Raw genomic sequence first — 21,864 nt, forward strand, 5'->3', positions numbered from 1 at the left:
TCTGATTCATAAGAATCAGAAAATGGATGACAGCACATTTGGTTGAGTTGGAGAATCAGCTTACACCGCCACAGTGCAGGTGACAAAATTCAGTATATTCAAATATGATAAAATACAATAAGAACTAAGAGGAAATTGATGGCCATTTTATTTTTCCTTGATGCTTTGGAAGGTACAACTTGAATTTTCATATCACTGAGGCTCATCAGAGGGGTCCCAACAGGCAGGGTGGCAGGAACTTGCTGGTGGTCGTTATTGGGGTCTGGGTCTGTGGTCTGGGTGAGTGGGAGTTGGGTAGCATTAAGTCTTTCCTTTAACATTGTTCAAGAGCCAGTGCCACTGCATCTCTTTTGAGTCTCAGAGAAACTATGAGTACCTGAGTCCTGGTATCTGACCAGCTCCTTTTAGCTGTTTGGAGGGGCCCATCTCACTCCCCTAGGCTGTGCCAGGTCTAGCCAAATGCTTTTCTGCATGTAAATGGCTCCATTCTAGGCAAACTGGTCTATATCGCCTGCATCACCCCCTGCCCTTGATGCCATCCAGTCATACCTGTCTGCAACACAGGTAAGCTCAGGTGTACAGCATGGATAGAACAGACCTGGTAACTTGGGCTTGTCAGCAGTGCTATAACTCAGGGTCATTCAAGACAGCCCCTGCTGTCCATTGGAGGAAGGTCTCTGGTTCCATTGGCTCAATAAATGTTCCCTGGGGGTCTTTTGGGGTCTTAATTTCAGAGCATCACTTCTCTCTGCCCTCCCTCTTAGCCCGTGAAGTCAGATGGGCAGGAAGGGCTCCCTTTTCAGGAGTTATGCTCCTCTTGCCCTGAAAGGCCTAGAGGTAATCAAGTTGGGGCCAGAAGGAAAGGAGGAGCAGGCAGACATTATAGCAAAGATCTCCTTTTAAGATCACTTACCATGTTAACTTCAAAGCCAGGCCTGTGGGGCCCTAAAAGACTATGTTATAACTTTAGGGGGGGAGCAGTTTTCATGCTATGATTTTTTACTTTTATCTGTAGCTCCTTGGAGGCCCCGTGTCTCATTTGGCCACATAGTAGTATTTTGTCACACAGTAGATGCTTAATAAATGTTTGTTGCACTGCTATTAAATTTAGCTAGAATAGAGTAGCAGTTCCATAAAAAATGAAAGAAAAAGAGAATTAGCATGTGATCCAGCAATTCCACTTCTGAGAATACACTGGAAACAGAACATGAGCTAACATTGCTACAGTTTGTGCCCATGTACTAGAGGCTTGGGCCCCAGCTCATGGCACTACAGGAGGTGGTAGACACTTTAGGAGGTGGGTCTTAGTGGAAAGAAATGAGGTCACTGGGGGTGTGTCCTTGAAGGGTTTATTGGGACCCCCCAGCCCTTCCTGTCTCTTTATTTCACTTCCATGCTACCATGAGGTAACCAGGCCTCCTCTGCCACTTGTTCATGCCTTGATGTACTGTGCCACTACAGACCCAGAACAATGGAGCCAAGTGACCATGGCTAAAAACCTCTGAAATCCTAAGCTAGACCAGATTTTTCCTTCTTTTGGTGGTACTGGGTTTGAACTCAGGGACTCATATTTGCTAGACAGGCGCTCTACCACTTGAGTCACATCCTTAGCCTCCTTCTTTCAATCTGATGGTCTCAGGCACTTTGTCACAGTGACCAAATATCTGACTAACACAGGTATTTGTACTCCTGTGTTCACAGCATCGTTATTCACAAAGCCAAAAGTTGACACAATCCAAGGGTCCATCTTTAAATGGATATGGTTACCCATACAATGGAATATTATTCAGCCTTAAAAAGGAGGAAATTGTGACTCATGTTCCAACATGGATGAAACTTGGAGACTTTATGCTGAGTGAACTAAGCCAATCACAGGAGGACAAATGCTGTATGATTCCACTATGTGAGGTACCTAAAGCAGTTGAATTCAGAGACAGAAGTAAGTGGAGGTTGCCAGGGGCTGGAAGAGGACTTAGTGTTTAGTGGGTGTAGAGTTTCAGTTGGGGAAAATACAGAGTCCTGGAGATGGTTGGCAGTGATGGTTACACAACACACAAATATTAAATATCACTTAACTGCACACAAAAAAAGGGTTAAGAAGGTAAAAATTATATTATTTTATATAATATATTATGTATTATATAATATAGATTATATTTTATATTTATATATTATATTATGTATCATATATTATATTTATAATTTATATAATTTACATGTTTTATATTATATATTATTTACATAACAATATATACTATTACAATGGGAAAATTAATTAATTGAAAAAAACCTAGCTGGGTAGTACAAAACATGACCAGGAAAGATTAGTCATGCTGACATTTCATTGTGCTATTTTGGTCTTGCCAGAGGTCCCACGGTCCCCCTGCTGGCAGGATGCCCTAATTGCAGGCAAAGTCGGGGCGCTGTGACCAGAATGCACAACTGCTTTAGGACAGGTGCTGGGCAACTGCTGCCAGCTTCCTGGCTGGCACCCTTCCGCCAGTGATTTGAGGTGAAAGGGGTTCTTTGCTTTGGTTCAGTTCAATCCCCCTGCAGAGGGACTAGCCAGGCTCCCTCTGCTTCTGGAAGGACCAGAAAAATCTGGTGTCTTCATCTCCTAGGAGTCATGGATTCTCTTTAACTTCTGTCTGCAGGAGCAAAACAAACAGGAGCTTGGGAAAACAAACAAAAAGGGGGGTAGGGAGGAGGGGGGTAGGGAGGAGGCGGGTGCTGATGTGGACACTGCCCAGCAGGAGGTCCACTTGGAGCAGAAACATGGGGCCAGCACTTTCCTCACTCAGCCCTGAAATCACAAACAAGCCCTTGGCCGGGGTCCTAATGAGCTTCTGACGAGTACAGGCCACCCTTCTGACACAGAAAACACAATTAGACATGCACAAGTGGCCTGTGAAATGCCAGACTGGGCACTGGAGCTCTCCACAAATTCCATGCCCTCCACCCCAGGCCTTCACAGGAAAGTAGTGTTTGGGCTCATTAGGGGTGAGGATGGCTAATAACTCAGAGAGAACATCACGTCTTGGTTTCGAGCCCCTGGTTGAGCAGTGAGAAGGAGGAGAGAGAATGTGTGTTTGGTTACAGTGATGTGAGCTATCCATCTTCATTTTTCTATCATAAAAGAAGTGGAGTCCTCCAGAATGGTGGCAAAGTCAGTGTTTCAGAGCAAAGAAACTGCTATAAAACATTTTGCTGTTAAGATCAAGGTCCCAACTCCAGCAGCCTATGACCTTGGGAAACTCACTAAGTTACCAAGCCTTGTCACCTGTAAAATGAAAATAATAATAGAATCCCTCTCCCACCATGGTGATTAAATAAAATGTTGCAACCAAAGCTCTCAGCCCCATGCATGGAGCACAGTCATTCAATCTCGGCTATCATTAAAAGAATAAGCTTTGTGCATTTTAGTCTTCTTAAGGAGCCATTTTTGGATGTGCGTGCAGAAGTTGCCTATGAAAATGCAGACACACAGTTCTTTGCCCTCACAGAACTTGAGAACAGCTGGGATGATGAGAAAACCTTCCTAGGCAGCATTAGCTCTATGCATGTGGTACAAACCAGAAGCAGCTGTGACTAGCTTTCAGCTCTGTTTGTTCCTCTCATTTTTATTGGCTTCTTTCTTTAGGTGGTAGAGGAAGGGCTGTGCTGGAAAGCTGAAAATATCAGGGCCTGGATCACTGTTCTCTCTGAGGCTATAATAAAGAAATGAAATCTAGCTGGGTACAATAGTGCATTTTTGTAATCCCAGCTACTTGGAAGGCTGAGGCAGGAATATCACTTAAACTCAGGCATTCAGGGCCAGCCTGTACGAGATCCAATCTCAAAAATAAAGTGAAATCTCTTCATTTATTTGTTCTTGCTATAAACACATTATTTTCTAGGGATAAGTCATAGGCAGGATGATTTTATGGGTGATGATAGAATTCCACCCAAGTTAACTTAAGCAAAAGTAAACAAGCAAAACCCTAAAAAGGAGGGTTACTTTCTAGGCAGACACTCTGCCACTACAGCCACACCCCCCAGCCCAAAAGGGGCTTATTTTCTTACCGGTGGGAAGAGCAAATATGGGTCTCACTAGTCTCTCTCTCTCTCTCTCTCTCTCTCTCTCTCTCTCTCTCTCTCTCTCTCTCTCTCTCTCTCTCTTTCAGCTCTGGGCTTATCATAAATTGGCCCCCAACTATCCTGTGAGACAGGGCAGGGCAACATGGCCACATGGTCTTGGGGAGAAGCACTTTCCCAAAGGAAACAGGTCTTCTTGGCAAACTAACTGGGAAATGAGCCACAGGTCATGCCCACCAGACACAGCCGTGGTGGCCACTTGTACTGGCAGGTTTCCTCTGCAGGTTTTAGTCTTCTCAGGGTCAAGTTCCATTTCTTCTACTCCTCCTAGCAGAAAGTAAATAGAAACGGTCCCTTATCCAATCTATGCTTTTATACCTTCTGTGACAGGGTGCTCATTCCTTCCAGAAGTAATTCCTTTTGAGGAATTGGTCTCTACCTCTGTGACTACCACCCCAAGGGCTACTTCGCTTAATGTTGAACAACACTAACCACCAGCCACCAGGATTCCTCCCTCCTTTCTTTGTATGAGTGCTCATGCAATGTAAACAGACAGACTGGATGGACAGAGCGACTGTCTAGAACGATATTTTCCTTCCATCTGTCCAGCAGGGAGCAGAGCTCCTTCACCCCATCAGGTGCAGCTGCCTTTGGGGAAATTCCTTCCATCTCTTTCCCCTCGCCTAAAATAGCCATTTCCGTCTTGGGGGTGCAGGGTGGTGGGAGCAGCAAGAGGGCTGAGGCAAGCTCTGCACAGATGCCTGGTTTGGACATTCCTGGAAAGGTCATCAGCTGCATCAGCAACACTGGGCAAGGCACTTCCAGCTGGCCACTCACCCAGAGGAAAGTCCTGAGGGAGCCAGGAATACGTAAGTCATGAATAAATGTGCATTCTGTAGAGTCTGACTTCCTTCCAAAGGAATCTATGGTCATTTAGAGATAATACCACTATCCACCATCCAGGGAGGGTCAGATTCGAATGACAGATGCCCGGCTGTTGGGGCCACGCTAAAAGGGATGCATGGCTCTTTTAGATAATAAAAGAAGTTCCTTTCAATAGTTACAGGAGCAATTTCAAAATGCAAAGCTGTGCAGTACACAGTTTGGGGGTATCTTCTTCATGATTGGTAGCCTCAGGGGCAGGGTGGAGATGTCTTTGACAGATGGAGCCTCATCACTGACACTATTTTTGAGAAAGAGGCTTGATGGGAGATGGCCACCTGTCCTTCCATGGTGTTCATATCTCCTCTCTCCTGGCTACCTTCTTTGGCCCCTACACAGTTGGCACAGTAGTGGGGAAGCCTTCTCTCCCCCGAGGGCTTCTGTTTCTCTACTCTTGTGCCATTGGCTAGGATAGACAGCTGTCTTTGCCCTACTGCCAGGCCCTTGGCTCACACAGCTGAGGAATGGCACAGTTACTGGGAGCTACTTATCATAACCAACACTCTCTTCCCAGCCTTCATTGTCTCTCTGTCCTGTGCTGACCACCCTGTATAAATCGGGCTCTGCTGGATAAAGGAGTACAGATTTCTATATCTTCATCTGGACTGTCCCTACCAAGTGGGGACAACTTGGTAGCTTGGGCCACATCCAGTTAGGAGGTAGTTGGCAGGTCCAACTGAGTGCCCAAGTGTGGCCTTAACCAGAGGGTAGGAAAGAGGGGGCTAGGCACAGGGATGAAGGAGGGAAGGGTGGGGAGAATATAGATCATTGTCCCTACTGGAATTCCCAACCAGAGCAGGAGTACCTCTTGGACTCCAGGGCTCAGAGGAAACCCCCATATCCCCCTGGAAAAGACTGGGTCCAGTTCTGATCACCTGACCTCTCTCCTCAGTAGAGAGCAGGGGCATCCAGGATGAATCTCAGTATATGGTGAGAGTGATTCCTGCTTCCTTTGCCAGGAAAGAAGGGACCTCAGGACTGGGATGGCTAGGGTTGGGACAGGATGCATCTCACATGGATGCACTCACAGTGTGGCTGGCCCCACTGGTTCTTGTTAGAAATGCAGAATCCTGAGCACTGCCCCAGCCCTGCTCAATTGGAGTCTGTATTTTAAATGATTCCTCCTAACCTATGCACTTTGGCCTTGTAGAAGCAAGGGACATCATCCCTGGTTTATGGAGGCTATCTCTAGGAAGGGCCATCTGGAAGTTGGTATCTGGACAAATCTGAAATCCAGAGCTAAGTCAAAATATACTGCTTAAATCAGAACTCTGAGTCCAACTAGGTTAAAAGCAGAAACAATGGGGCTGGAGGTATAGATCGGGCAGAGCACTAGCCTAACATGTGAGGCCCTGAGTTTGATCCCCAGCACCACACCCACACACCATATAGTGTGTTGAATTGTCCCCCACCCCCCCTCAAAAAAAAAGTCCCTGTCTCAGAAACCAATAATATTCCCTTATTTGGAAGCAAGATCTTTGTAGTCAATTAAGGATCTTGAGCAAGATTGTCCTGAATTACCCACATGGGTCCTAAATTCCATGACAAGTGTCTCTGTAGGAAACAGAAGAAGAAAGAGAGACACACAGAGTAGAAGGCCATGTGAAGCCAGAGGCAGAGATTAGAGTGATCAGGCCACAAGTCAAGGAACCAGAGGTTGAAGAGGCCAGAAGTGCCCTCCCCAAGAGTTTTCAGAGGGAGTGAGGCCCTGTGGACAACCTGATCTTTCGCTTTTGGCCTCCAGAACTGCGAGACAAAAAAATCTGTGTTGCTGTAAACCAGCAATTGGTGGTAATTTATAACAGCAATCTCTGGAAACAGAGTTGGCGTTTTCAGAACATGCCAAGGAAAGACAAAGTCAGAAGTAACTTCGGGAAGAAGCAATGACCCAGCCAGGCCCCACGCACAGCAATCTTAGCTCAGTTCCCAGAATAGGCTGACTTTCCTCCACCTATTTCCTTATTTCTTTTTTTAATGCTCCATGAAACCCAAGAACAGTCGGGACCCAGGGCACTTGGTCTGTTGTGCCCACTGATCACCAGACCGGCAAAGGCTACTGAATGGCTCCTTTGTGCTCCCATACATAACTCTGTTATTTATTCCTAACTGCACCTTGTTTGGAAATTTTTTAAAGTGGTTATAATAGAGCAAAACTAAGTCATATTTTAACTGCTTAAGTTCCACTTAAACAGATGCTAACAAGTCTTTTGACAAATGACTCCACAATGGCACCGTTTTCTGAGCTTACATCACCATGTTAGGTTCATTTAAAGCAAGGTATACAATAGCTCTTATACATGGGGGGAAAATTCCAAGACCCAGCTACATGCCTAGAAACTCAGTAGTACCAACCCCTAAATTTACTGTTTTTTCCTATACATACTTAGCTATGATAAGATTTAACTTATAAATTATGTACAGTAAGAGATTAACAGTAACAACAAATAATAAAATAAAACAATTAGAACAATATAATGTAACAAAATTGCCAGCATGACTACTCTTGCACTGTGAGGCCATTATTAAGTAAAATACAGGTGACTTGAACATAAGCATTGTGATACTGCAACAGTTGATCTGATAATTGAGATAGATGGCCACAAAGTGACTATCAGGCAGGTAGCATATACTGAGAGGATACATTGGACAAGAGATGACTCACTTCCTATGCAGTACGGAGAGGGACAATGAAATATTTCATCATGATTTTCAGAATGACATGCAATCTGAAACATGGATTATTTATTTCTGAAATTTCCCATTTAATATTTTCAGAGCACGGTTGACTACAGGTAACTGAAAGCAAGGAATGAAACCATGGACAAGGGAGTACAACTGAATAAATATTAGGTTTGAATGGACAGAAACCAATGGCTCTGGGTCTATTGAATAATCAGATTATTTCCCTTTAAAAAATTTTCAGGATTAAAAGTAAACATTCAGCACAGTAGCTCTCAGCTGATTCACATTTGGGGACCAAAAATTAACAAATGGCAACATTTTGGCTTCTTCACACATTAGGTAAATAGGGGCCTCTGGGGAATCATCTGCATTTTTGGGTACAGTCCAACTCTGGGATCTAGCAAAGCTCCCTGTGTGAAGCAGGTTATGGCCTGAACACAGGGACATGCCTAGGGATGACCAGATACACCCTGAGCTCACTGTGAAAAGCAGGGGTCATGCAGGATCCTTTCTACCAGGAGCAGCCAGGGCCCCCAGGATAGTGTCTGGTAATGACAGAAGTGGTACAAGCTCTGGACTACACCCCACCCTACAGATGACAACACAGACTCAGAGACGTCCAAGGACTTGTCCAAGTTCTCATAACTTAAGGACTGGCAGGGCTAGAGGAACCTGGCCACTCTCCCCCCAGAGCCTGTGTTTTGTCTGTTTCAAGCCAGGCCATGATTTGGGGCATTGTGGCCTTCAGATCTTATTCTCGGATCCTCCTCAGAGCTTCAATTAGCCACCCACTTGCCATTTTTTAAATTTCAAACTCAACTTTTGTATCTATATGCATCTAGAAAAGGTCACAGGTCTGAATCAGGCAGATCAGTGAATTTTGAAAAGGCAAGTGCTTTGTGAAATCAGAACCCAGGGCAAAAAAAACAGAACTCAGTCAAGTGCCTGGGTGTCATCTTGCCCCCCCACCCCATGCTGTCACCATCTGGATTTCTATATCGTGTTGCTTGCTTTTGAGCTGCTCATAAACAGGACCACATGTGTGTGCTCTTTTCCTATCTATTCTTCCTTTCCACCCAGTGTGATTCACCCACGCCACTGAATGTGCGTTGGTTTGCTTGTCTTCCTTGTCGTGTGGTATATGAATAGGCCACACCTGTTTTCCCTGTTCTGCTGCAGCTGGGCAGAATATGTTTGAATGGTGCTGCCAGGAATATTCTTGTGCCTGTTAAGAAATGCCTTTTCTATTTCAATTAGCAGAGCTGTTTTAGATTGCTTATAAGCAGACACCTTGTTCCTTGGCATTTCTAAGCAGTGTTACACTCCCATTTTGCAGAGGAGGAAACTGGGGTTCAGACATTGGCTCAGCTCATCCAAGGTCATGTAACTAAGGAGTAACCAGGCTGGGATTTGATACAGACCCTGCCCTCTCAACAGTAGCTCAGGTTCACGAGTGTGCCTTGACAGCCTCCCAGGATGGCCTCACCTGTGCAGTGGTTTAATAAGTTCACACCTACCCTGTGGGGAAGCTGGCTGGGGGTTGGGAGGAGTGGGCTGAGAAATGCCACCCCTAGGCTGCCTTAATGGTGCTGTGGGTCCCAGGCAGATGCTATAGTGGCAACTGATGTCAAGGAGTCCTGGGAACAGGGCCGGTCTTTTGTAGGAGAGCTGGCAGGAGAAGGAAGATTGCCCAGCTGTGGTGATGGTGGGTGTCTGCCCCTCTGGTGGGTGGAGGTCAAGAAAGAAGGCAGAAACAGGTGAACTTTCTGCTGCTGCCATTACCTATAGACATCAGACTCTAGATTCTTCAGCTTTTGAAACTGAACTTGGCCCAGTGACTGTCCAGGCACCTTCCAGGCCTTCAGCCTGGGATGGGCTACATCCTTGTTTCCTCTGTTCTGAGGCTTCCAGCTTCTTGGGCTGGGCAAATACTGGTTTTCCCAGTTCTCTAAGCCTGCAGGCAGCCATAGTGGGACTATGAAGCCTTTGATCATGTGAGCCAATCCAGTAAAACCCCTCTTACAATTACAAGGACATTCTATTGGTTCTGTTCCTCTGGAGAGCCCTGGCTAATATGGGACCCTGACCTCAAGCCTCTCTCTATCTTTCACATAAGTGCCAAGTCAGGGAATGAAGGTGCTGATAGCTGGAGCATGAGCAGCATCCAGGTCCAGGAGCTGTCCCCACCCACTCACCACTGCAAACAGCAGATGGCATGTGGTGGCAGAGGGAGGGTTTGGAAGGGAGCATTCTGATGAAGACCTGAACAACGAACCCCCCACTATGACTCATTGGAATAGGGGTCATTTCATTGCAGGTGGAGAACCAGGCTTGTAACCCAGCAGTCCCTCCTAGACAATGGCCATAGGCCTCCACAGAAGCCCTTTGCAAATGGAATTTGAGCCAGACCCCTCCCTCCAAAAACTGAGGATCAGGGTCCCCAAGGCATGTCAGGATGCTGAAACTAAAAGGAGAGAGATCGAGTGGGCTGGCAAGTGTGGGCAGTCTAGCCTTCCTATGTGTCCCTTCCTGGGAGTGGGGGTGCTGTACTTGGGATCCTACTGAATGAGAAGTTCTGCAGGTGAGGCTCAGCATTCTGCAGTTTAATAAAGCCCAGGCAATTCTGAAGCATGTTCAAGTGTGGAAGCCACTGGCATAGTGTGACCACAGGAAGCAGGTATTATGATCAGTCTCATACCCGAGGGGATGGACCCTCAGGCATTTTGAACCCACTGCCTGAACCCAGTAGGAGGGGCTTAGTGTAGGTGCAGCTGTAAATAATAGAAGGAGACCCCAATGAAGCATAGACTAAATAAAATGGCTTGTTTCCTCCTTGGTCCAATATAGCTGCTGGAGGTCCAGTCATTATGTCTACTTTCTAAGCATCAAAAAGGAGCAAGGAGAGGAAGCCCTTCCTCTCCTTTAAGGATACTTCCTGAAATTTTGTACATGTCCTCAGCTTAAATCTCGTAGACATCAACTTAGTGCATTGGTTCACCTAGCAGAGAGGCTAGGAAAATAGTCTTTGTTATGATCAAATACAGGTAAACCATGGGGTTCTACTGCAATGGAAGAACTTTGAAATTGGGGAAAGACTAGGCAGTCTGTACCCCAGGGTTGGGTGGAAATCAAAACTAGAGCTGATAAATCACCATTTGAAGTTATGTGTTTGCTTAAATGTTTTCTTTCTCAGGCTGAAGGCATGGCTCAAGTGATAGAGCACTTGGCTGGCAATCATGAAGCCCTGAGTTCAAACAACAGCACTGTCAAAATAATAAAAATAAATAAATAAAAAAGCAAATGTTACCTTTCCCTTTCCTTTTCAGGAGCTGCACAAGAGCAAGCCATCTTGGAAGTCTTCCTTTCAGTGCCTAGAAACATGCTTTGCAGTAGGAGGTCTGTGTCAAAGCAAATTCTACTAAAATGAAATTAGGTAATTTTGTATTCAGAATGTGACGCTTACTCCTTATGTCTTTCCTTCCTAGTGAAACAGCTGGCTCCCGACAAGTTTCATCTCTGGGACTCTCATTCTCACTGCCACCCTCTGCCTGCGCATAAGGCCTTCAGCAAGCCCCTGACCTGAGTCGGTCCCTGGGTTTTTCCCAGCCTGGGCCTGTCTGTTTGATTGGGTCTGAAGAATGCCCCCCATCCCCAGCCCAGGTGAGCAAGTAGATTGGAAAAAAAAAATTCCCATGCAATTCTCTGTCCAAACCCAAAGCTGGGTCTGGAGAACAAGCCAGACTCCGACTGTTGAGGATGTGTTGAGCACTTTAGGCCCTCCTTTCTTGGTTCAGGTTCTCACGTTCTGGGAGCATGGTGACCCCGCTTTCAGCACTCAGCCCTGGTTCCTGGTGTTTACATTTGCAACGGCCCCTATTTTACCTAACTGGGTCAGGCTGGATGGAGCAGGAGGGCTGTTTGTGTTGACTGCTTTGCTCTGCCAAGTGGTGTACACAGACGCAGGCTCCAAAATCCAATTTAACATAAATCTTGACATTTGGACCCAGGCAAATGGGCTGTATTCAAAGCTGAGCAGTCTATTTGTCCAGCCAGGGAGCAGACAATAGCTGATGTATTGTTCAGTTACAACTGTCCTAATTACAAAGAAACATTAGTTTTATGGCATTTTTTGGAGTGAAACAAAATTTTAGGAAGAATTGCCCTTGGTTTTTTTGGGTTTTTTTGTTTTGTTTTTAAATACAGAGAGGGGTGGTGATGAGGGCCTATTATATTTATTGATAAGGTAGACTGGATCAATTTCTGAATGCCATTTTCCCACCTCTCTCTTTGCCAGAACTGTTATGAGGAGCAAGATGAAAATGAGGTTACATTTGTGAAAGTCCTTGGTGAGGGGCAAGACAACGGACAACCTAAAGTAGGATTAAGCGTTGCACAATCCACCCGTGGTAGGTACAGTATATTGACCTGACTTCTCCCAGTGGGCTTTCAGGCTCTTCCTCAGCAGTCCCCGCCCCTGCTGTCCCTGCCCGTCTGCCTCTTTCCTTGCAGTGCCCCTCAATGTTCAGGTGGAATATGAAATAGTATCTGGAGTCCCCAGAGGCAGTACGTACCTGGAACAGGTTAGGGGGGGCGGGCACTGCCTGGAGCCTCTGTGGTCCCTAAGTACCAAAACCAGGTACTATGAAGGTCCCCAAGAAGCCTGCGATCTGTAGGAGGAAGGAAGAATTTCAAGTCATCAAATAGCTGCAGTGATATATGGGGTGTCAGGTCTCAGTGCCTGGAGGGTAAAATATGGTATGCCACTAAGAAACACAGTCATTCTCCTTGGTAGAGGACACAGATGCCCCCATGGTCACAGCCTCCTTTGTCACCTTGGAGAGCACAGCTCTGCCTGGCTTTCTAACTCCTGTCCTTTGCATTCTGGCGATTGGTTTGTCCCCTGGACTTTCTAAACAGCCTTCCTCCCCTGTGGCAGCTCACTGCTGGGGGACCTGGCTTTGAGCAGGTGGCTTCAGTGAAGCCCCAGCCCTACTGACACTGGAACCCAAACTCTGTGCAGTTGTGACTAGCCAGGTGGCCCAACTGGATCCAGCACACGTTGAGTACTTTGCAAGGTCCGTCAGTCATGGAACCATTGACAACAGGAGGAAGAGACACAGACAGAGAAGCACTTGAACTGTGCTTTTTAGTTGAATATGCTCTTCACATCTTTTCTTTGGATTTCTCTCTCCCTCATTCTCACCAATATAACCCTGAAGGCAGCGCTCCACAAGCCAGTTCTGAGCATGCCTGTCTGGCTAATAAACCCCTGAGCATCCGTCTTTAAGGAGGACCTTGATTCTCATGTTCAAAGGAATCTTTGAACAACAAGGGAAAATGCCAGCCTGGCCATGTCCAAGAAGCAGGTTAATATTTGCATTTCGGTTGAGATCTATATTTATCTTGGGTTTGAACTCAGTCCTATTTTTTAACCTATATTATCAGAAAACAAAGAACTGGATTTAACTATTAAGGGAGACTTCTTGAACAGGAGTGGGGGGATGAAGGTGGGGGAAGTGGTGACAGCTGTCTGTAGTTCTATGATCTTTCTGTTTAGACAGGCTGCTTGCCCTCAACAGGACAGAGTTGTGCTCAGTGTCTCAGGGCAGACAAGCAGGAACAAGATGGTTCAAAACCCAAACTGATCCTGCCCCCCTGTCATCACGTGGGCCTAGCCCAACCAGCATAGCTACCCCCACTCTGAGGCTGGTGTGGGAGGACAGAAGCATGGGAAGAAAGAGGGAAGAAAAGGACATTTAAACAGCAACAAAAATTGTCCTGCTGGGCACCTGAGGCTCAAGCCTATAATCCTAGCTACTCAGGAGACGGAGATCAGGAGGATCATGGTTGGAAGCCAGCCCGGGCAAATAGTTCGCAAGACCCGATAATGAAAAAATAGTGCTTGTGGAGAGGCTCAAGGCAAAGGCCCTGAGCTCAAGCCCAGTACTGGGGGAAAAAATGCCCTGATTAAAGTGAGGAGGTCACACGCATGGGGTGGCACTGTGCTCCTGAGAGATAGCACTTTCCCGTCAGGCCTTTTCACTTTCCTCCTTGCAAGTTTTCATGCTCATCTCTGTTTTGGGAGGGAGGGTGGCACTGGGATTTGAATTCAGGGCCTCATGATTGCTAGGTAGGCACTCTTGCTGCTTGAACCACTCACCAGTATCTTTTTTGTGATAGTTTTTTTCTTTTTTTTTTTTTTTTTATTCACATGTGTATACAATGTTTGGGTCATTTCTCCCCCCTCCCCCCGCCCCCTCCCTTACCACCCACCCCGCCCCCTCCCTCTCCTCCCCACCCCCCTCAATACCCGGCAGAAACTATTTTGCCCTTATCTCTAATTTTGTTGACAAGAGAGTATAAGCAATAACAGGAAGGAACAAGAGGTTTTGCTAGCTGAGATAAGGATAGCTATACAGGGAGTTGACTCACATTGATTTCCTGTGCATGTGTATTACCTTCTAGGTTAATTCTTCTTGATCTAACCTTTTCTCTAGTTCCTGATCCCCTTCTCCTATTGGCCTCAGTTGCTTTTAAGGTATCAGCTTTAGTTTCTCTGTATTGAGGGCAACAAATGCCATTTAGTTTTTTAGGTGTCTTACCTATCCTCATACCTCCCTTGTGTGCTCTCACTTTTATCTTGTGATAAAGTCCAATCCCCTTGTTGTGTTTGCCCTTGATCTAATGTCCACATATAAGGGAGAACATACGATTTTTGGTCTTTTGGGCCAGGCTAACTTCACTCAGAATGATGTTCTCCAATTCCATCCATTTACCAGTGAATGATAACATTTCGTTCTTCTTCATGGCTGCATAGAATTCCATTGTGTATAGATACCACATTTTCTTAATCCATTCGTCAGTAGTGGGGCATCTTGGCTGTTTCCATAACTTGGCTATTGTGAATAGTGCTGCAATAAACATGGGTATGCAGGTGCCTCTGGAGTAACCTGTGTCACAATCTTTTAGGTATATCCCCAAGAGTGGTATTGCTGGATCATATGGTAGATCAATGTTTAGCTTTTTAAGAAGCCTCCAAATTTTTTTCCAGAGTGGTTGTACTAGTTTACATTCCCACCAACAGTGTAAGAGGGTTCCTTTTTCCCCCCGCATCCTCGCCAACACCTGTTGTTGGTGGTGTTGCTAATGATGGCTATTCTAACAGGGGTGAGGTGGAATCTTAGTGTGGTTTTAATTTGCATTTCCTTTATTGCTAGAGATGGTGAGCATTTTTTCATGTGTTTTTGGCCATTTGAATTTCTTCTTTTGAGAAAGTTCTGTTTAGTTCACATGCCCATTTCTTTATTGGTTCATTAGTTTCGGGAGAATTTAGTTTTTTCAGTTCCCTATATATTCTGGTTATCAGTCCTTTGTCTGATGTGTAGCTGGCAAATATTTTCTCCCACTCTGTGGGTGTTCTCTTCAGTTTAGAGACCATTTCTTTTGTTGAGCAGAAGCTTTTTAGTTTTATGAGGTCCCATTTATCTATGCTATCTCTTAGTTGCTGTGCTGCTGGGGTTCCATTGAGAAAGTTCTTACCTATATCTACTAATTCCAGAGCATTTCCTACTCTTTCCTGTATGATAGTTTTTTTCAAGACCAGGTCTCACAAACTATTTCCCCAGGGCTGGCTTCAAACTGGAATCCTGATCTCTGCCTCTTGAGTAGCTAGGATTACAGATGTGAGCCACCAGCACTTGGCTTCCATTCTCATTTTGAGGGTTCATATGCCCCACCAGCCACACCACCCCTGTCCATGAGAGGCTGTCTCTCTGCAGGAGGAGAGGTGAGGTCAGAGGGCATCAGAAGCTCTTATGGTCTCTCCCCCTTTCCAGTAGCACTGTCATTTCATAGTTGTGTGCATGGCTCAGTCTCATGTGCTCTGTCTCCTCCACCTTCAGTAGAAATACAAAGTCATCAATGGGACTGGGCATGGAAAGTGAGAACTAAACAGTGACCCCAAGTCAGTTCTCTAGCACTGTACTGGAGAGGGCAGTCCTCTGCCACTACCTGCTGTTAGGTGGCCAGAGCTGGGTCACTGCTGGTTGATGTTTCAAACCTCAGTCTCCCACCAGAGCCAAGACTATCTCACACACACACACACACACACACACACACAGAGAGAGAGAGAGAGAGAGAGAGGCCTCTCTCTCTCTGCTGTGGTGCTGTGGTGATCATAGGGAGAAACCTTATAGACTAGTGCAGAGTTATCACATGGGTTCCAGCAGATTCAGTTCTTTCTTTATGGAGGAGTGAGGATAGTTGTGAAATTCTGATTCTAAACCAGACAGGATTTGAGTCTTCTGAAAGTCACCAAGTACCGAAGGAGGTGGAACTTTGTCCACAGATATATGGAAAGTTTATTTCTCCTCTAGAGAGATGGAAGATTTATGGCCACTGTTCTGTAAGTCTCTGACCCAGAAGTAGACATGGCCCAGTTAAATCCACAGTCCTTTGTCAGGGGCTATAGAACCACATGTCATGGTAGAAATGAGAAATCTTATTCTATGGACTAAGTTTTTAAAAAGCTAAAATCAGAGTGGAAGAGGGGTTCCTAGTGCCCTGCACAGGACTTGCTGCTAACATCTTTGGGTCAATTCTATGGATGATCAAAGATTGTATTGATGTCAACCTGGAAAGGGCTTTGAAAACTAGTCAATGCACCTCTTTTTCCTGATGTTTAAGTAGACCCAAAGGAGTTAATAATAGTAACCACCATCATTATCACCACCACCACCACCACCATAACCACCACCATAATCGCCATCACCATCACCATCATCATCACCACCATCATTGTTATACCATTGTCACCGTCATCACCATCACCACTACCATCACCATCATCACCTTTTTTTTTTGACAATACTAGGGTTTGAACTCAGGGCCTCACACTTGCTAGGCAGGGGCTCTACCACTTGAGCCACTCCGCCAACCCCATAATCATCTTTATCACCATCACCACTGCTAACACTTGCTAAGCACTTACTGTGCTGGGCACATTGCTAAGCTCTTTTCTAGATTAATTCAGTTCATCCTCACCTAGCAGCCCTGAGAGGTAGATGTGGTTATTATTACTCCAAATTTACTCATGAGGAAATAGTTTTCTTGCCAAAAGGCAGTTTGCTTACACCCTAGAAGAAGCATGCATGAACAGAACCCACTGCTTGCCACAGAAGATCAATTGTGGACAGTCTTCCTTGGTGACCCTACTCCCACTTCCCAGCCTCAGACTGCTGAATCCAACTTTCCCAATTTTTCTACAGCCAGTCATGGAATGCCATATTGCATCTTTTGTGGTTAAAACATACATGAGTGCACGTGTGCACACACACACACACAAGTTCATGGCTGGTCACAAAATACATTGCACCCTTCATGTAAAACATACATGTGTGCACATGCACACACACATACGTACATCCTTCTTTATGAAAAGACCCCTTTAATAATATCAAAGAGCTTTTTAAAATAAAGAGCACTGCCAAATAAATTCAGGTGAATGAATATTTATCAGCCCCAGTTTGTTAACCCTTTTGAAGCTCAGAGAATCACAGCTGTAGGGACTATTTTATCAGTCAGGCATTCACACTATTCCCACTGAACAAAGCATAAGACCCTAGCTCCTGGAGCTAACCTCAACTTTCATTCCAGAGGTCCCAGCCCATCAAAGAGAATAAGAGGGATTTTCTAAGATGGCAGCTAGAGGGAGGAAGCGGAAAGCATGCTTCCTAAAGTAAAATCTTGGAGAGATGCTGGAGATACACCTTACAGGAAAAACCACCAAGAAGAGGCAAAACTTTGACGCCTCCACAACCCCAGCCCATGCATAGCATCTCCACTTCACGTTAGACGGAGAAACCAGGAGGGCTCCCGTGCCGTCACCAGATGCCAGCACCCAGACCGCTTGGGAAGACGCAGACCACAGGGTGAGCTAAGTGGCACGTGGTTCTCCCACAGACAACCCTGGGCCAGATCAGCATAGCCCCCTGGACAGACCGACCCCAACCCAGGGAAAAAAGAAAAAAAACTGAATAATAAACAATAACAACAAAAAAGACATGTAACAAAGAGGGTGGGATGCCCTGAGCTCCAAAGAGGAGGGGAGGGGAAATCCCTCCCAGAACTGTAAATAAACAAGCCAGCCAGAGAAGGCAGGAGCAGCGGCACACACCCAGCAACCAGGAGCGGGAAAGCTTGTAAAAGCAGCAGTGGGAGGAAAACTCCACAGGAGAGGGGGGAAGACCCACTTCCCACATGAGCTGTAAATAAACATGCAAGCCTGAGAAAGCTGGTGCAGTGTCACCTCCCCCAGTGTGCTTGGAAAGGGGAAAGCTTGTAGCAGTGGCAGTTGTGCCCAGGAAAACTCTGAGTAAACAAAGCCTGAGGGGCCAGGTGAGGGTTAAGCTCACCCCTAAGATCTGCATAAATAAAACCTCCAGCAACAGCAGGCTGACAGCAGTGGGCAGGTGAGCCTCAGCCTCAGGTAGCCATTCACAGAACTGTCTCCAGACTCTTTTTTTCTCCCTTCCTTTGATGAGACAACAACCAAACTACACCTGCATGCTGAAAAACTTACTGAAACTGTATTGCATTTGAACTTGGGACATTTTATGGTGTTTTTTGTTTTGTTTTGTTTTGTTTTGTTTTTTTCCCCTTTGATGAGACAACAGAACTACTTCTGAGACACCATCTCCAGGATTGGAGGCTGAGGGACTAACACCAAAATTATTAAGACTGAAACTTTATTGCACTTGAACTAGGAGATTTTTTTATTATTTTATTTCATTTTATTTTCTCAATTCTCTCTCTATCTCTCTAATGCCTGTTCAGCTTACTGTTGATTAGTACACTATCTCTCCCTTTTTATATCTTTGAAACATTTTTGTCTGTTTGTTTTGTTTTGTTTTACTTGTTTGTTTATTTGTTTATTTGTTTTTCCCTCTTTCTTTAACTTCTTTGCTTTCCCTCTCCTCTCACCCTTCCATTCTAAATATCACCATTGTTTTTACTACAAGCTAGAAAATACTTAATTGCACACAGTACAGGAACAATAACAACACCAAGGGCAATGACGGGAAGACAGAAAAAACAGGGAAACCAGTTTCCCCACAGCAAAAAATTAGTACAGGAACCAGAGGAAAATGAAGAAAACAGATACTCATATCCAGACTCCAACAAAATGAAGATAAACTATGCCAAAGAACCCAATGAAGCCCACAAGAATAATCTAAAAGAAGAAATACTACAGGTAATCAATGAGAATTTTATAGGGTTGATACTGGATATGGTCAACCAAAATGTACAGGAGACACTCAAGAAATTCCAAGACAACAAAAATAGAGAATTTGAAAAAGCACAAGGAGAAATAAAAGAAACCATAGAAGTACTGTATAAACACCAAAGTGAAACAAAGAACACGATTAATAAAGAGATAAATTAACTCAGGACAAAAATAGACAACATTAAAGAGGAAACAACTCAGGATATGGAAAACCTCAGAAAAAAGAACGAAACAGAACTGCAAAACAAAATGGAAGGCCAACCCAGCAGAATAGAACAAACAGAAGACAGAATCTCAGAACTCGAAGATGAAATGGTAATTAAATGAAAAACCAAAGAACTATTAGTTAAACAACTTAAGACCTGTGAAAAGAAAATGCAAGAACTCACCGACTCCATCAAAAGACCAAACCTGGGAATCATGGGCATTGAAGAAGGAGAAGAGGTGCAAGCAAAGGGAATGTGTAATATAGTCAACAAAATAATAACAGAAAATTTCCCAAATCTAGAGCAATCTATTCCCATACAGATGCAAGAGGCCTCCAGAACACCAAACAGACCAGACCAAAATAGATCTACCCCACGGCATATTTTCATTAAAACAACAAATACAGACACCCGAGAAAGAATATTGAAGGCTGTAAGAGAGAAAAAACAAATAACATACAAAGGTAAACCCATCAAAATCACAGCAGACTTCTCAACAGAAACATTAAAAGCAAGAAGAGCTTGGGGTGAGATCTTCCGGGCACTGAATGAAAATAACTTCAACCCCAGGATACTCTACCCAGCAAAACTATCATTCAAAATACATGGAGTAATAAAAGTTTTCCATGATAAGCAGAAACTAAAACAATATGTGACCACAAAGCCAGCAATACAAAAGATTCTTCAAGGGATTCTGCACCCAGAAAGTCAAACCCAATATAACCATGAAAGGGCAGGCATCACCAAACTACAGGAAAAGAAAAAGCAAGACAGTAGAGAGTAACCTCAACTTAGGTACACACAATCAAACCCTCAAACAACTAAGACAACTAAATGACAGGAATCACCACATACCTATCAGTACTAACACTTAATGTTAATGGACTTGATTCCCCCATCTAAAGGCACTGTTTTATGAGCTGGATTAAAAAGGAAGATCCAACAATTTGTTGCTTACAGGAGACCCATCTCACCGACAGAAATAAGCATAGGCTTAGGATGAAAGGCTGGAAGAAGATTTACCAAGCCAATGGCCCCCGAAAACAGGCAGAAGTAGTAATACTTATCTCTGACAAAGTAGACTTCAAACCTACATTGATCAAACGAGATAAAGAAGGACATTCCATACTAACAAAAGGGGAAGTAGACCGAAAGGAAATAACAATTATCAACCTATATGCACCCAATGTCAATGCACCCAATTTCATCAAACATACCCTGAAGGGCCTAAAAGCATAGAACCCAATGAAACCCACAAGAATAATCTAAAAGATTATTAACTCCAACACAGTGGTCGTGGGAGACTTCAATGCCCCATTATCATCAATAGATAGGTCATCCAAACAAAATCAAATAAAGAAATCCTAGATCTAAAATATACAATAGATCAAATGGACCTACTTGATGTCTACAGAACATTTCATCCAACTTCTGCACAATGTACACTGTTCTCAGCAGCCCATGGAACCTTCTCCAAAATAGATCATGTCCTAGAGCACAAAGCAAGCCTCAGCAAATATAAGAAAACAGAAATTATACCATGCATTCTATCTGATCACAATGCAATAAAACTAGAACTCAACAACAAAAGTAAAAACAAAAAACATGCAAACAGCTGGAAACTGAATAACTCATTGCTTAATGAACAATGGGTAATTAATGAAATAAAAAAGGAAATTAAAAAGTTCCTGAAAATCAATGAAAATTAAAACACAACCTACTGGAACCTATGGAACACAGCAAAGACAGTCCTGAGAGGAAAGTTTGTAGCCATGAGTGCATACATTAAAAAGACTGAAAGATCCCAAATCAATGATCTAATGATACATCTCAAACTCCTAGAAAAACAAGAACAAGCAAATCCCAAAACAATAGGAGGGAAATAATAAAAATAAGAGCTGAAATCAATGAAATAGAAACCAAAAAAACCATACAAAGAATTAATGAAACAAAAAGTTGGTTCTTTGAAAAAATAAACAAGATCGATGGACCCCTGGCAAACCTGACTAAAACGAGGAGAGAAAAAACCCAAATTAGTAGAATCAGGAATGCAAAATGGGAGATAACAACAAACACCATGGAAGTCCAGGAAATCATCAGAGACTACTTTGAGAACCTATATTCAAATAAATTCGAAAATCTTAAAGAAATGGACAGATTTCTAGATACATATGATCATCCAAAAGTGAACCAAGAGGATATTAATCACCTGAATAGATCTATAACACAAAATGAAATTGAAGCAGCAATCAAGAGTCTCTCCAAAAAGAAAAATCCAGGCCCTGATGGATTCTCTGCTGAATTCTATCAGATCTTTAAAGAAGAACTGATACCAACCCTCCTTAAACTGTTCCACGAAATAGAAAGGGAAGGAAAATGCCTAACATATGAAGCCAGTGTTACACTTATCCCAAAACCAGGCAAAGACACCTCCAAAAAGGAGAACTATAGGCCAATCTCCTTAATGAACATTGATGCAAAAATCCTCAATAAAATAATGGCAAACTGAATTCAACAACACATCAAAAAGATTATTCACCACAACCAAGTAGGCTTCATCCCAGAATGCAGGGGTGGTTCAACATACGAAAATCAATAAACGTAATAAACCACATTAACAGAAGCAAAGACAGAAACCACTTGATCATCTCAATAGATGCAGAAAAAGCCTTTGAT

General features: G+C 44.2%; 1 long non-coding RNA gene across 1 annotated transcript in view; it reads left to right on the forward strand.

Moving 5' to 3' along the window:
- The first annotated feature begins 4,842 nt into the window (after positions 1–4,842).
- Positions 4,843–21,864, forward strand: part of LOC141414061 (uncharacterized) — a 35,434-nt gene continuing 18,412 nt past the window's right edge. Inside the window, exons 1-4 of the long non-coding RNA XR_012439158.1 lie at positions 4,843–4,943; positions 11,025–11,094; positions 11,184–11,358; positions 11,993–12,104. This is a non-coding gene — a long non-coding RNA (uncharacterized lncRNA). The remainder of the gene's footprint in view (positions 4,944–11,024; positions 11,095–11,183; positions 11,359–11,992; positions 12,105–21,864) is intronic.

This window comes from Castor canadensis, chromosome 11 (assembly GCF_047511655.1).
Source record: "Castor canadensis chromosome 11, mCasCan1.hap1v2, whole genome shotgun sequence".
Taxonomy (NCBI): domain Eukaryota; kingdom Metazoa; phylum Chordata; class Mammalia; order Rodentia; family Castoridae; genus Castor; species Castor canadensis.